Genomic DNA, 17,978 nt, shown 5'->3' on the forward strand with positions numbered 1-17,978 from the left:
TAACATATTTGCCTTTAAGAAAAAGGACTGCAGCTTATTGGTATGTATCATCCCAAAGGAGTGAATCTGGATATGCACAGCCATGCTTGATTGCATCCACATACATAGTCTCTTGATTAAATTCTCTACCCACTAATGTCACAGGAACTTGAACATCAGAACCTGATGTGCTGGGTTGTTAAATAATGATATTCAGACGGTATTCAGATTCACTACTACAAAATAATTCATAAAGTTGAGTCAAGAGTTCATGCTTTAAGATTAATTTAAAATAGATTAAAATATAAGTCCACATTTTTATAAATGCACAGTTTTTCAAGACAATAGTTACATATATATCATGAATGTCTCTAAACATATGCTTCTTTTCAAGAGTCCTATGAACTTTCAGAAATTTTTAGAAAATGGATATAGAGCAATTTCAAAAAAAAAGCTCTAAATAGAAAATTAATTGCTGTGAATTGTCTCTGTCCAAGACCTGTCTAGTCTGAGAAGATATGTATTTTAAGGTTTTGCTGATCTTGTCTGCCCTGGTATACACCATGATTGCTGATTTTAATGTAAATCTTTAATAAAAGTAGCAGTTAAATAATTAACAGAAACAACAGCCAAGAGCAATACTGCAAAATGGAGAAAGAAAGGAAAAAAAAAAAAAAAAAAAAGAAAGAGAGAGCCCCTATGACTGAGCATTCTTATGGATTAAATATAGAAGAGAGCAGGTAATTATAAAATAATTAGTTTTAGATTCTTTCCTTATTATTCATAATTCTAAAACTATTTTCCTGTCAGTATCAGTCCCCTCTAAGACAATGTTCTGGAATAGTTTCTAAAGTATTATCTTCTAAGATGCATGCCCCACCCTAGTTTTGATAATTTGGAAGAAAAACTGAAAACAGACAGAGCCATACGTGAATACTTCATACCAACTGTCTCACCATTTCAATGCAGTCAGTATGTTTCAATGTGTTGCTGTGTGCATTATCATCTGTCCCAATGAAATTTCTATGTGAATCTAATGTGAATAGATAGTGGATTTCAATTTTTATATTACAATAGGGTCTAGTTACCCTCTCTGAATCCAGAGTGCTATCCTCTAATTAAATGAAAAATAGTTTCCACTCTTGGAAGGTTACAATCTGAATAAAATATACAGACAAATAGTGGAAGAAAGGAAGAATTTTTAACCACTTATTAAAGATCAGAAGAATTTTTAACCACTTATTAAAGATGAGAAGCTGAGGTGCAGACTGAGGAGATGCATGAATAGTATTTTCTGGGGGAAGACTGAAGGGAAAAAACAAACACATTTACACTGTCCAGGAAGAAAACAAACAAACAAACAAACGAACCACTGCTTTTTGGTAATAAATAAATAAATTAATTAATTAAATTAAATTAAAAAAGGGTATTTCATTCAATTTAGAAAAAAGCAAAACAAAACAAAAAAAACCACACACCTATTTTCAAGAAAACCATGTCAAGAAATCATGAAATGTACAGGATGTAACTACATTTCCAAGGAAGGTGTATTGAACCCTTCTATTCTTCATCTAGAGCCGTAGAGTTATAACTTTCTATTAGCTTTATCTTACCAGTCAAGTTCCCAATCATAGTACATATGCATATGTTGTATATGTTGAGAGAGGAAATGAAATAATTCTCCTCTTTTTTTTTTATTTTTTTTTATTTTTTTTATTTTTTTATTTTTCCCCTGTTGACCAGTTCCAGTATTGAAGCTAAGGATAGAACTCACAGAATCACAGAATCACAGAATTTCTAGGTTGGAAGAGACCTCAAGATCATCGAGTCCAACCTCTGACCTAACGCTAGCAGTCCCCACTAAACCATATCCCTAAGCTCTACATCTAAACGTCTTTTGAAGACTTCCAGGGATGGTGACTCCACCACTTCCCTGGGCAGCCTGTTCCAATGCCTCACAACCCTTTCAGTAAAGAAGTTCTTCCTAACATCTAACCTAAAACTCCCCTGGCTCAACTTAAGCCCATTCCCCCTCGTCCTGTCACCAGGCACATGGGAGAACAGGCCAACCCCCACCTCGCTACAGCCTCCCTTGAGGTACCTATAGAGATACCCATATATACCTATATATATATATACCTATACCTATACCTATATATATAGGTACCTTGAGGTACCTATATAAGGTCGCCCTCTTCTTATCAGCCTCCTCTTCTCCAGGCTGATAGAAACTCGGTTGTTTCTATTCATGATCAATTTTCAATATGTAAGTATTCCATGTAAGTATTCCAAATTTCAATATTCCATGACTGACTTTGGTGGAAGTAGATGAAGGGCATCTACATGAAGATGTTACATAGTACTCTACAGATTAGAAAACTGTGTCTAAAGTCTTTAAACATGAGGATGGAATTGACAGATGTTCCAATGATATTATATGAGGTTTCATTTCTAATGGTATTAGGTAATTAGACTTTACTTTCTTTTACTTTCATCATAAAGGTTTCAAAATTGCTAGAATAAGCCATTTTGAAGTTTCTGAGAATTTTCAACCGTTCAACCTCTTCTAAGTGGCAACTTTTTGTTAAAAACATTTTTTTTGTGTGTGTGTGTGTGTGAAAAATAATATGATTTGCTCAAATTCACATATGAGTTTTCTGATAGGAACTTAATTTGTGTTTATGTGTTCTAGTCTATATCACTTGTCCATTGATTATTGAATTCAAGGTGCAGAAAATACATATATATATATATTAAATGTACCAATTTCATTAATCCTCTGTTAACTCAGATTCCTAACAAAAGTTGACTATCATTTTCATTTTCATTATCTGTTTTCTGTTGCGTTCAGAACTTTCATGTTATATCAAAGAGTCATGTTTGACTCCAGAGCCAGAATGCAGCATGACTAAGAAAAGAATAAGAATCTTTTTTAACTTCAAAGTCATAAATGGCATGAAATTTTGTTTCCAAGGAAACCACAGATTTTACTTTGGTAGAGGCTACACTACACAGAAGATGTAAAATCCATCCTGTAAATTGTCTCTACAGATGAAAAAGTCATACACAAGATTCTACAATTTTGTAGTCTTCTCTTTCCTGCCATGGAACAAAAGTGAAGCTAATTTCTTTCTTTCCATGCATATGAACCAACAAAAACAACAGTTTTCTAGTGTCAACATGTAAGAAAATCAGAATTCAAGTAATATTGCTATCTATGAAAGACAAAACGAAACACCGTAACTATTACAGAAATCATAGCGAAGCCCATTCGACTCTATTGAAATGAAAATCTAGAACATCGTCATCCTTTTGAATGGAGTCACATTTTTGCCTTTATTCATTTTTCCCATGCTTAAGAGCCATCACCAGTAAGAACATCCGTCACTCTACTGAAGTTTACTGTTATATTTAATATATATTTAATATTATATTGAAATGTAATGCTTAATATTGAAATATATTTTAATATTGAGATATAATATTTAATATTATATTGAAATGAAAATCTAGAACATCACCATCCTTTTGAATGGAGTCACATCTTTGCCTTTATGCATTTTTTACATGCTTAAGAGCCACCACCAGTAAGAACATCTGTCACTCTACTGAAGTTTACTGTTATATTTAATCATATCAGCTGAACAGTTGGCACCTAGAATACAGTGTCTCCAATATTATTCAAAATAATTATTTTACAACGTTATAAAATACCACTAAATTCCACTAACCCATATGCCTAAATGTAAAGAAATAAAATTTGTATACTTCTTGCCACTTTTCTTACCAAAAAGAAACTCTCAGTAATACATTTGATAACTTTTTCTATTTTTTTTCTTTGTACAAGAACTCTCACTGTTACTTCTGTAAATTGCTATAAACTTCTATTTGTTTCTTCCTCAACTGATTCTCAAAACTGATTCAGTTAACATGAGATTACAACAGTAATTAACAAAATGATGAGTTAATGTTTTCATTTTTAGTACAGCATGGTGAGAGTATACAGTATACTTATCTCTTATTGCTATTTTTTTCTTAAATGCTGTCATGTCCTCCAGATAACAAATTTCTCAGAACTGGTAAACCACACTGTCAGATACTGGAAATACTCCATATCTTAAAAGAGTGGTGCAGATCTAAACAATTTCTGGAATCGGCTATATAATCCCAATCATATAAGCCTTTGTAGAATATGAATTCTGCTCACTGCTTGCTCTACTGCCTGTTACACTTGCATGTAAGCTTAATTTAAAGTGCAAATTGGTGTAAACTGTTACTTTGTTATCAGAAGAGATATGACAAGATTTGACCTTGCACAAAAGCCAGAACTAGACCAGAAGGTCTTCAGAAACTCCTGTCCTTACTGCTAAAAGTTTGCCCTCAAAGCTTCTGACGCTTCTGACATTTTAGTGATAGATAGACCAAGCCCACTTATCATTCCAGCAAAGAATCTTCATCATTAGTAGCAGTGAGAATAAACATTCATCATGTGGGCTTTATAGTCTTCAAGGGCTGCTTTAATGTGCTTAGGTTAAGAGCTCTCTTTTAAACAATTTGACTTTCATTGCAAAGGGAGAAAAAGCATTACCTTCCTTATTAGATGTCAAGAGCCATATTTTGAAATTTGGCATCTAGACTGTACTTCTTATTGGCTTCAGTGCCTGAGCCAGACAGACTATAAGTCACCACATAGCAAAGAACGATTACAGTGAAGTTCTTGATGTTGGTTTGGTTATGTTTAGAATACATGTAACTCCTTCAATACCTTAAGGAAAGATATTAATCCTCAAACTATGAGCTAAGTTATTCTTTCTCATTGGAATATGAATATTCCTTCTCATTGGAATACAGTCATACAATAAAGAATATTTCTTATTAAGTGTTAACATTTTATGTTTATCTTTGGTTTTATTTTTTAAATGACTCTTCATGATAAGGATGAAATAGAACTTTTACTCATAAGTAAAGGTGATTTGGATCTGTCTGATAGAGGATCCAAATGACCTAGATTTAAATCACTATTCCAAAAATTGTTGAATGGGAGTGAGAACACCGGTCTCCTATTAGTTTGTGCTTGTCTATTCTAGGATGTCATATCATTTCATGAAATTCCTGAGAAAAACATCTGATATCAAATACCATTTTCAGATGGTGAAACAACATTTGGTATGTATATAACTACCCCAAGCCACTGCTGCCTTCTATGTTCTTGTTGGTGCTGTTGATAAGTTCCATCATGCTGACTGATTGAACTTCTCCTTTTTTTTACAAGAAGTTTCTAGCCCAGACAGTTACACAGCAATATAAAGACAGAAAGAAAACATAGCCTCAAGGCCCTAAATATTTAAGTCTATTTTAAGAAGAACATCTTTAACCTGAAAATCCTTATGGAACAGCACATATATAACTGGGATACACTACATAACCAAAAAAAAAAAAAAGTCATTCTGTGACAGAAATTATTAATTTCAAAAGAGTCATTTATTTGCTCATCTCTAGCTCAGAGCACCTCTTGAGCTTGGCATCAAAGAACAAAGATAATTTTTTTTAAAGTTTGTGCAAGGGTCTGGATGACTTGGCTGAATGAGGAGCCAAGGTGGGACCTAATCTCAGGCAATACGATGTCCTTGTATAGCACAGAAGCTACAACATAACTTTATGTGAATATAAATTCCAGTGAGGCACTCCTGTGAGCACTGTTCTTTGCTACAATTTTAAATGCTTAAAAAAAAATGATCTGCCATTCATATTAATTTTATTGACATTTGCTGTAGCTATAAATGAAACAGTTAAAGAGCTGGAGGCGTTCTTCTGAAATTACTGTCAGCTGTGAAGAATATGGTAACGCTTGTGAAACTTCCCTTTAGTGATTTCAAGACCTGCTTCTGAGAGAATGAAGTGTATCTTGCCCTATAAAAAATGTGAAATAATATCTGTGTAAAATGCTTTAAGAGGAGATATGTATCATGATGGGTAGAATATGTTTCAATAATTTCTTAATCATGTGGAGTAAAATCTACAAAAGCACATGAGAGGAGCAAATAGATATTTATATCTATGTTGCAGATACACAAGCCAGACCTTCATCTAAGTGAAATGTCCATCTTATTGCAGCAAAAAGGAATCACAGAATCACAGAATCACAGAATTTCTAGGTTGGAAGAGACCTCAAGATCATCGAGTCCAACCTCTGACCTAACACTAACAGTCCCCACTAAACCATATCCCTAAGCTCTACATCTAAATGTCTTTTGAAGACTTCCAGGGATGGTGACTCCACCACTTCCCTGGGCAGCCTGTTCCAATGCCTCACAACCCTTTCAGTAAAGAAGTTCTTCCTAACATCTAACCTAAAACTCCCCTGGCTCAACTTAAGCCCATTCCCCCTCGTCCTGTCACCAGGCACATGGGAGAACAGGCCAACCCCCACCTCGCTACAGCCTCCCTTGAGGTACCTATAGAGAGCGATAAGGTCGCCCCTGAGCCTCCTCTTCTCCAGGCTGAACAAGCCCAGCTCCCTCAGCCACTCCTCGTAGAACTTGTTCTCCAGGCCCCTCTCCAGCTTCGTCGCCCTTCTCTGCACCCGCTCAAGCACCTCGATGTCCTTCTTGTAGCGAGGGGCCCAAAACTGAACACAGTACTTGAGGTGCGGCCTCACCAGAGCTGAGTACAGGGGGACGATCACCTCCCTAGCCCTGCTGGTCACACTGTTTCTGATACAAGCCAGGATGCCGTTGGCCTTCTTGGCCACCTGAGCACACTGCTGGCTCATATTCAGCTGACTATCCACCATCACTCCCAGGTCCTTCTCTGCCTGGCAGCTCTCCAACCATTCCTCTCCCAGCCTATAGCTCTGCTTGGGGTTATTGCGCCCCAGGTGCAGGACCCGGCACTTGGCCTTGTTGAACTTCATGCAGTTGACCTCAGCCCATCGGTGCAGCCTATCCAGATCCTCCTGCAGAGCCTTCTTACCCTCAAGCAGATCAACACACGCACCTAACTTGGTGTCATCTGCGAACTTACTGAGGGTGCACTCAATGCCCTCGTCCAGATCATCAATGAAGATATTAAAGAGGACCGGCCCCAGCACCGAGACCTGGGGGACGCCACTAGTGACTGGCCTCCAACTGGACTTGGCTCCATTCACCACGACTCTTTGGGCCCGGCTATCCAGCCAGTTTCTAACCCAACGAAGCATGCGCCAGTCCAAGCCAAGAGCAGCCAGTTTCTTGAGGAGAATGCTGTGGGAGACGGTGTCAGAAGCCTTGCTGAAGTCAAGGTAGACCACATCCACAGCCTTTCCCTCATCCACCCAGCGCGTTACTTTGTCATAGAAGGAGATCAGGTTCGTCAAGCAGGACCTGCCTTTCATAAACCCATGCTGACTGGGCCTGATGGCCTGCTTGCCCTGCAAGTACTGCGTGAAGATGTATTCATTTACAGTATGACTATTCCACTGTTTGCTAAGGATAGTTTCAGTAACAAAAATGGCTTCAACAGCTCAGAGTTACTCCGTTTTATTCTCAACTGCAGATACCTCACTTTAGTTTTTCTCAGAGCAGTCATAGGTGTGCCACTGTGTGAGGTGGGTGCCTCACATGCATGTTAGCATAATGAAGCCTACTCCCTAGCTAGGGAAACAGTGCATGATGTACCTTGCTTGTCCTGTCCTATATTCACAGAATCACAGAATTGTAGGGGTGGAAGGGACCTCAAGAGATCATTGGATTCAAACCCTCTGCCAAAGCAGGTTCCCTAGAGCAGGTTGCACAGGTAGAGCAGGTTGCACTGGTAGTTCATACATCCTCTACACAGTGTTTGCATTTGACTGTGGAGAGCAACTTTGAATTACATAAATTTTAAGAAGTGATTTTTTGGGAGACCAGTAGGTCATAGACCAGTAGGAAAGAAGTTGTGGCATTGTATGTACAGCAGTGTTTACAGCTCATAAATTGCAATTATGATTAAAAAGGAACTCCCTCATCACACATCTAAGATCCACTAATAATGTAGGTGAAAGATGCCATAGTTTAAGTGGTTTCTAATGTGTTATTTTATATATATTAATAATATAGGAGATTAGGCATTTCTATACAGGCCTTTTCAAAATCTTTGGCTGTGTTATAAGAGTTATCCCTTTTATCTTCTCCTTACCAAAGAAACCTTTCTTAGAAAAGGAGTCCCTAGGGTTTTATGGGAAACTTTCTACCTTTCATTTAAAAATCAGAAACCAAATGCTGAAATGTTTGTAAGCCAAGGGGAAGAAGTATGTGCTGATCTTATCCCTCCAAATTTCTGCTGTAGTGCTGCAGCAGATTCAGAGAATAAAGCACATAAAGTATGCCTAGAAGATGTCTAGAAATAATTCTTAAAAAAAAAAAAAATGGAAAAGGAAAAAGAGGAAAGAGTTTAAGCTTGCTCACTGGATATTTCAGCAGTTAACATTTCACCTGTATGGTTCTATAATTATCAAACTGCCATTATGTCCTCACAGAACAGGATTTCAAAAGATCTTGAGCAGAAAAATAACTAGCAGAATTATATATATATGTAGACAATATTATTATTATTATATCATCATCATCATATTATTATTATCATTATTATAATTCTTTTATATTACTTATATGTTACATATATCAGACTTTTTACTATTATTATGGTGAATATTGGCAAAATGTTAAGTATAGAAATATTTTGGCTGGTTGTTTCTTATGTAGAGAATTTGCTCTAATTTTGTTTTTATGAATTTGCATCAGCATTCCATCATTTAAAACAGAATGCTATGTATAACTTTTTTCATAAAACATAAAATCATGTTTTTTGTGGAGGTAAGTGGAGGGCATTTTTTTTGTTGTTTGTATGTATACACATACAAAGAGAATGAAACTAAAAGCTTACTTATGCTTGTATGCTGTCTTTATTTAACAGAGGAATTGAAAGGATACAAATAATACCTACCTATCTTCTCTCTGTAATAAATGTAATGAACATAAAAATACATCTTAATCAGAGAAGAAACAGAGTTGGTCAAAAATACGGAAAAGAGACGTTATGAATGTTTGTTACAAAGCCACTTCAAATTATCTCTCATTTGAAAAATATGAATTATGTGTATTTTTTGCAAATGAAGGATTTATTTTAATTCCAGCACCCCATCCCCTCCACCCCCCCGATCTTAAAATGTTTTTTAACAAGAACTGTTCACTCAGTTATTCTCTAGTATCTACAGATTTAGTACCAAAGACCAAATGAAAAGATGCTTTCCTTAACTGGATGCTAATAGAAAAAAAAATATTTTAAAATGAAAATAAATATATGTATGCACAGATTACAGCACATAGAGTAGGAAGACTGGAAGATAGCAGGAAGATAGCAAACTACAGAGAAAGAGGAAATTAACTCCCAGAGGTTCCAGTAGTTTTGTACCTGCCCTCACTAAAAAACTGATTATGACAAAATTAATCAAATAGATAAACAAAATGTCTACACCTTTTATAAGTAGAAAGACTTGCATGGCATCCAAACTTCTCATAATGTTAACAAGGATGCTAAGAGTTTTTGCTACAGTAATGCTAAAAAGATAATACAGGAGAAAATTTAATCATTTCAGAAACCCAGATGGATGAATCTGTCCTTCAGATATAAGACTTCATACATACACATGAAATTATAGTTGAATCAACACAAATGCACTGATATTGGGTATGTGTGGTCCTGTACCTGAAGTAATATAACCTCATTCTTGATTATCCATCAACCTTTAATTGCTATTTATCTCCACAAATGCAATTTGATATTCTAATGTAGAAACATAACTAGGATATTAAATCTCTGTAGCTGTGGTGCTTTATCTGACTAGTTTTTATACATTTTTCCTGCTCCATTATCTTTCAAATGCGGTATGTTCCACTGTGTCATATTCTTTGACATAGACTCAGAAACCTGCATTTACAGTACCGAAGATCCATATCCCCTACTTTATATATATATAAAAATATGTATATATATATATATAATATATATATATATATTATATATATTATATATATATATAATTTATATATAAAATTTTTATATATATATATATATATATATATATTTGATAGTTTTTTACACAGGATCTCTGATTTTCATTGCTGGTGTTGAGTTTATCTTCCAGTGCCTGTGCACTGAAAAATTAAATGTCATCCAGTTTAGCTTATTACATCATCTTGTAATATTGTGGTTTCATTACACTGTGATTTCATGCAGCATCCGCTTTCTTGTAGGATATTATCCCTATTGTACAGTTTGTTTCACTTTTTTTTTTTTTTCCTGCTTACTATGCTTATGCTATGTTATTATTAATTTGATTAATGAATGAGATGAGGACATTTTGGGGTCAAGCCCTGGGGTATTTCTCAGTGTTCAGTGTGAAACAGAAATGTGATCTGTGATTGTTAATCCTATCCCTTCCCCTCTGTGTAGCCTCTCCCCTCTGTGACCAAGCAATCTTCTTGTGACAGATATGAAGAGCTTTCAGAGTTGTAAATGTTTGTATGCCTTTATGTTATTACACTGACTATGGATATTATACTGAATTATACGTCAGCCTCTAATTTAAACTTAGCCTACTGATATTTTTCCCTCTTATAAACATTTGGTCTGTACCTGGATGAGCTGTTGAAGCCAAAATTGTTAATGTTCTTGGCTAGCATTAGTGTTTGCTTCCACATATCATATGTTCTCTATTGAAGTTTCTCACTGACACTATGTATTTTTTTGAGTTTTTCACATTTAATAAAATATTTTGAATTTCCTTTCCTTTCCTTTCCTTTCCTTTCCTTTCCTTTCCTTTCCTTTCCTTTCCTTTCCTTTCCTTTCCTTTCCTTGCCTTGCCTTGCCTTGCCTTGCCTTGCCTTGCCTTGCCTTGCCTTGCCTTGCCTTGCCTTGCCTTGCCTTGCCTTGCCTTGCCTTGCCTTGCCTTGCCTTGCCTCTCCCTCTCCCTCTCCCTCTCCCTTCATTTTCCCTGGATGTTCACCCACTTCACCTGTTTTTGCACCACTTCCTTTTCTATTTCCTTTCAGACATCCAAACTGGCTGTTGACTGGTTAGGCATAATGTTGCTTTTGTGGTAGACCAAAGCTTACTTAAAACTACACATATAATTTTTGTTTGTATTTAAATATAAACAGAACTTGAGGACAGCTTCATGTGCTCTGGAAACATTTACTACTCTCAGTAAATGAATATCACCAGTAATTTTTGGTCGTCAGAGAATTTATTTCAAATATTATCCAGGCTGAAGTAATCTTATACATACCACAGATGCAGCTGTACAATTTTTCACATTATCATTAAACTCGGGTGTTCTGACATCTTCTATTTAATTACAAAAATACATGTTGCATGCACTTTTATCTTTCATTCTGTCAATAATTTTTATCTCTTCAGCTGGCACATTATACTAAATGTCTTTACTTTTTTCTCCCATAATATTAGGATGGTAACAAAATCCATCTTTGTACACTTGCATTTCATGAGTCATTCTATATGCAAAAGGAGTAATCTTGACTTCCTGAGATGTGCACCAATGCTTCATTCCTAACAGTCAAGTTTTAGCAGACTTGGGTTACTTCTGCATTTTTAAAGGTAATTTTGTTTGGCTACTGTAATAATTTAGGCACGGTGTTTGTTAATTCATCTTCTGGTTACAATCTCTTTTTTCATTTCAATAAAAAAAATCATGCATTAATATTTCCTCCTGCTTTTTATTTTCCATTTGAACTAAAATTAAGAATTTATGTCAAAAAATAACAGTAGGCCAATGACTTAAATGCTAAACTAGATGGTAACTCCAGTTACTAGTGCTGGGAAAATCACCTTAGAAAAGAAATTTCCTAGTAAACGCCTGTCGTTTCCTACAGCAGACTTGTTAATGAATTACAGAACAGCTGGAATACAAAGTAAAAGGCAGGGAACCATGGAATTTTCTATTTTTGGCTACTTAGATGTAAAGAACATCTACTTAAATCAAATGTGGTAAATTTTCCCCTTCGGAAAACATATTTCTCAAAAGAATCTTGTAAAGGAAAAAGACTTGATTGTGTTTGTATTTTCTTGTTTTAATTTTTAAGCAAATATAGATTAAGTAGGCACAGAATCCTCAGTGTTTTGTTTGTAGACACAAGCTTATACCAGAGGTGAGAGCTTTTGGTAAGAGGTAGAATGCACTGGGACTGGACTGTTATAGGATTTCTGGCTGCAATTCTTCAATAGCGTTGTGCTGAGAAAAAAGATTCTCCATACTCCTGGCTGACCTGAGCTTTGCCTCACCCTGATAAGAGTTTGAAAATGAACAGCCAACAGCTGAGCCCTCCACTGGGTCTCCTGACTCTTATTTAATGCAATGAAAAGTTTAATCCAAAGCAAATCAGAAAACTTAATCCCCTCTTCAGCATTTTTACCACAATATTTGTCATGGAATGCACTATCGCCTTATTTCTTAACTTTGTATTAATAAATATGAAATTTCGTTTGTATTTTCATTACAAGAACATAAATAATGAATAGTCTTAACAGATTAGGTCTAGAAGACATAAATTACCCTTTGTTTAGGCTATACATAAATGTTTTTTTGTTAATATTTCTTGTTTAAAAATAATTAATTTAAAATAATTAAATACATTGCTTTCATTTATTTGGTTTTTGATACTTATACCATATTACTTTATTACACAAAGAATTTCTAGGTGTTGGTTGTTTTAATGTCATTAGAGTAGTTGCTTGGAGATCACTCTTGATATTAAGCATAACATAATTAAAATTTATTAAGAATTAAAGTCTAATAATCACAGAAAACAACAACAACAACAACAACAACAACAAAGACAAAAACAACAAAACACTCTTTAACAAATTTCTTTACAGGCAAAAAAATGCACGCTTGCCCTGAGCACTAGAAGCAACCAGGAAACTATCCTTTCATATACAGTAAATTAACTTGCATTATTTTTTTTTTTTAATTTTTTGTTTTGCTTTTAAATGGAGTATGGAGTCAATGCAGAGTGCAGATTACTCAGTTAAGAATAATCAGTGTTAATAAATTTACAGAGGAACTTTAGAGGTATAAAGAAAGTAAAATGATTATCTCATGAAAATGATTGAATGTTAATTATATAGAAAATATTATGTGACCAGTCTTTCAGAGGAGAATATTCAGTGGCTAGACACTCAACTCTCTAGTTGAGAGAGTTGATATTTGTAATTTGTAATATTTTTAATTTTCAGACGTTGAAAAAGAAGGAAAGGAAGTGATGCAGTTCAGATTCCACAATGCAAGATCTGTAGGCATCTATCGAACACAGACAAAGTAATATACTTTGAGATACTTTGTTAATAACTGATAATCTAAAGAGAATACAGAGAAAATAAAATATGAAGGAGTAAATATTTTGGTGTAGCACAGATGAGAAGGAACCTTTGTTTTATGAACCTTTGCATATGCCCAGTGACTGCAGATGTTCAAAAAGTGACAGGTATTATTCAGCCACATTTTTCCAAGTCCTAAAAAAGATGATTGGAGAGTGACAAGCCCAAGGACTAGTACTGTGAAGAATATATGACTACTGGGGCTACTGGGATAGAACAAAGGAACCTTTTTGGTGGGTTGATTCTACCTGACAAATATTCAGGATTGAAGCTGTCATGAAAGAACACTTTTTATTAAAGAATAAAGAGAGTGGGATGAGATAAATTAATGATTTCCACTTTGGGCTGTAATGATCAAGACAAGGGAAATAAGGAAAATGAGGATACACTGAGGAAATCAGGAATGAAAATGAAAATATTGTTCAAGACCTGTTATAGTAATGTGGATACCAAAGACCTGGTGAAAGCACCTTTCTGAAAGGCCTTATTGCAAGACCTTATTGCAGGTAAGATATGAATAAAATAACAATTTTAGGTATATGTTTATAAAATTGGTGATATTCTGTTGGATCATAGTGATCTAAAACAATGGCAAAGTGTACATTTTTTTTTGGTTCAAAGTCACTTTGGAAACAAATAATGAAAGGTTCTATGATGATATAGAGAAGTAAAAACAAAGTACAAACAAACAAACAAACAAACATAAGTTTATCAAAGACAGCTCATATTAGAAATAGTAATCTCTGCCCTTGAGAGCACAATTAATTTTTCAAGACAATGAGAGTCTTTCTTTTTTTTCTCTAGTATCCACTTAGCAAAGGTTTTGACACGGTACCACATAGAAGACTACTAATCCAAATGGGAAAAACAGGATTAATGCACTAAGTGTAGGGAAAAAAATAAAGTGTGTAAAGGGGAGACAATGGACTGTATTAAAAATATTGGACTAATGAGGGTCTATGCAAGACAGATGTAATATCATGCAGGGAAGATGTACAGTTCAGGAAATGGCTAAATACAACAGGCAAAGATTTAAACATTTGGCATCTGACCTTGAAAACATGCTTAATGTTTGGCAAATCTAAATACCTATTAAAATACATGCTAGATGTATGACAGAAGATAGTATCAAATAGGAAAACATATGGATATAAAGGGTAGTCATTACTTTCAATCCCTGGTTGCCAGCTGCTAAAACCTCCTGTGTGCTGTTTAATCACTGCTACACAATGTTATGCTTGTTATTTGCCAGACTGTGGGATAAAGGACACTGAGTGACAGCTTTGGTATTTGACCAAGCTCTGTGGCTGGACAAGATAAATGAGTGTCGTCTCTCAACTGATGTTAGAAACAGCTTCTGAGCAGTCAATTGTGGTCGCTGAAGAAGGATCTTTGCAGTGCCAGCAATGGCCAGTGAGCCAAAATGGCCAGCAGCCAGTGGAAGAGTGATCCTGAAAGAAGCTACCAGCAAAAAGAAATATTTTTGCCAGTGATAGGGAGGTATTTACGTCATCATTTAATAACATGTCATCTAATATTCTCTATAGAATTCCAAGACATTCATGTGAAAGGGAATTTCAGTTGATTTCGGTACAGAGGTGGGGTAATAAAACAATCAGAGAACTGGCAGTCTAGAACGTGAGAGTAAACAGAGTCTGGCTTATTTAATCTGGCAAAATGAAAGCTTGAAGGTGAAGACTGAATGTCCCAAGGACAACACACCAGCTGTGGAGAAGGCTCTTTAAAGTTCAAAGGAGGAAGTTTAAACCAAGAAAAAGTCGATGTAAATATTGCAAAAAAAAAAAAAAACAAACAACCTTTGGTTGGAAATTAGGAAACAAAATTCCTGCGTTCCATGCAGTGACTTTCCAAAACAGGTTTAGGTAAGAGTGAAGTGGAGACAAGCTACTTAACAAGTTTTGAGGCAGACTTTAATAAACACAAGAGTATGTTGCAGGAAGAACAGCCGAAAGCACAACAGACACCACTATGGTCAAATCATGCTCCATTTTATTACCCAAATAGCCTAGCTTTTATAGTGAACTTAAGTGAATTTAGTGTTTCACACAAGATTATTGGTCAAAAGCACTCAGTCAAACAACTACAAGAAAACAACCCCACCTGCAAGAAAACAGTCCCCTTGTGGTTAGCAGTCATGCAGACGTTGTTCTTGAAGCCAGCTGCTGGCAACAATATTTTTCTAAATTCCTCAATTGGGCGATGTGGGAACACTGTCATGGGAACTTCTCATAGCTGCCCTGGTAGCTTGGTTTGCTCAGCTGCAGCAAGCCATGGGATCTTTGTTGTTTCAAAAATCCCTGAACAAGAGTAAGATTATATGTTATGGTGATAGCAAGTTAATGAGGAATGTTCCTTTTACTTTTCTGTTGTGTTTATGTGCTACAACCTTTTTATATCCTTTTTCTTATAACCTTATTCTCTACAAGTAAAAAAATTGATTAATTCATACCGTGCTCCGAACATGCATTTTGTTTAATTTTGTCTTTACTTCTTCTGCTGTCTCTTTCTGTGTGGCTCAAATCAAGATACATCAAACTACATGGAAAACCTGGAGCTGCTAACATGATGTTCTGTACTCTACTGTAAGACTGATCTGAGCATAACAGAAAGCTTGAGGACTGGTGCAAATTTTATTTTGAGGATATTGTGTAACAGAAACTCGGAGGTTATATGCAAAACTGGTGTGATTTCTGTGACATTACTGGATAATTTTCCTGTGTGTATTTATTGCAATCATTCACTGGATGTGGAGAAGACTAACACACATTTATTTCATATCTATGTAAAAGATTCTGTACCATATTGCTAACCTACTTGAAATACCTAGTGAGAACACATGATGGTAAGATTAACAACCTCCTGATTAATACTAGAGAGCACATTTGCAATCAAATGGTCTATATCAATGAGGCATGTGGAGAACATTTTGTACATGAGTTCAGCAGTTCATGGAGTGGTGCCATCACTGACATAAAACCATATAATTCATCTTGTGAGCTTTGCTGTAGTGTTTCAGAAAGTTTAATCTTTTATATATATATTTCTCATGTCTTAAAATAGATACTTGTAATATGGTTTAGAATTTGCACATTGGCAGACAACCTTGACCACCTTATGAAACAGAGTGCAGTACAATGTGATTTCCATTCCATGACTGCAGGTGGAGAACTGCAGAAAAAGGTCAGTGGACATTTTGCCCGTTATTCAGATGCAGACACAGATGTAGAAATGAACAACTGCTGGGCTACTTTGGAAAATGAAAATCACCATTAACACAGTGTGGTACAGTGATGGTTTTGCCATTTCTGACTATCTTTAGAGATTAGAATTTCTTACTGTCTTTAAGCACAATTTGCATAATAAGTGGCTTGGGACAGCAACGTAATTGTCTTTTTCATAAACAAAGTTTCTATTCATTTTTTTGAAATACGCACCTTTTTTTTTTTTTTTTTTTTTTTTTTCTTACATGACAATTTCATGTTTTAGAAGCAATTAGTGATTGCTTTTTCATTATTAATTGGATAAGCAGTTTAGCTTTAAATTTACATTACTCTCTGGGAACACTAAGGAAAAATGTTTTTGAGTTAGGAAAGCACACAGTTTTGTAATATTTAATAGAAGATTGTGACAGATTTTAGGGTAACATTTATTTAACAAGAAGAAATAACTTTAAGAGTAAACAGTGCAGATGCTGTGCAATCTGTTCTTGCTGCGTTCATGATCTCAGTTGCTACAACTGGTTCTTTCTATATGTGTGTGAGGAACAGAGTTATTATGGGGCTGGTTAATAAAACACAATGTCCGCATATACATAAACGAGTAGGCAATAGATCAAAGTACAAATAGATAGCACTGAAGAATATACCTCGTTTTCACTGATGCTTACCAAATACGCAGCTTCCATGCCAGCTGCATCATGGAGGTTGTACAGCAACACCTGGTGAGGCTCATCTCCTTAGAGCATGTGGCTTTCTATTTGTCAGGTAGGATCTTCTCAAGAATAGACGTTTTCTCAGTGTGCCTTACTAGATTCAAAGGGCAATGAGCACTTCTACATTCATCACCCAGCTGGTATAACTCTGTAGCTTTACTGTTAACCACATGCACAGATAAGAATTTTTCTTCATAAGTTTAGCTATAAGAGTATTGCAAAACTTAAATTGCAAATGTCTGGAAAAATGGCTTTCCAGCACTGAACACATAGAACTATTTCTCATCTAGAACTAGAGGATAGCTATATAAGTGTGATTTCAGTTAGCACATTGACAAAAAATGCTAGGACTCCCTACAGAAGCTTTAAACAAGCAAAAGGATAGATGTATACACAGTTTTCCAAGCAACAATAGGTGAGCACTGGTTTTATTGCTGAAAGATCAAGAAATAGAGAGAGGTAAATAAATGACTGTAGCAGGATATACTGGTAACTGAGTGATCGAATGTTGACATGTTTATTGGAATTATTATAGAATGTTTATTACCAGAAAACTGCTGTAGCATGATATAAAGCAGTACAGACAGATAACATAGTTTAATGTATAATGCACAGCTGTGAATTGATGTTGACC

This window comes from Aythya marila (assembly GCF_965140915.1).
Source record: "Aythya marila genome assembly, chromosome: 4".
Lineage (NCBI taxonomy): Eukaryota > Metazoa > Chordata > Aves > Anseriformes > Anatidae > Aythya > Aythya marila.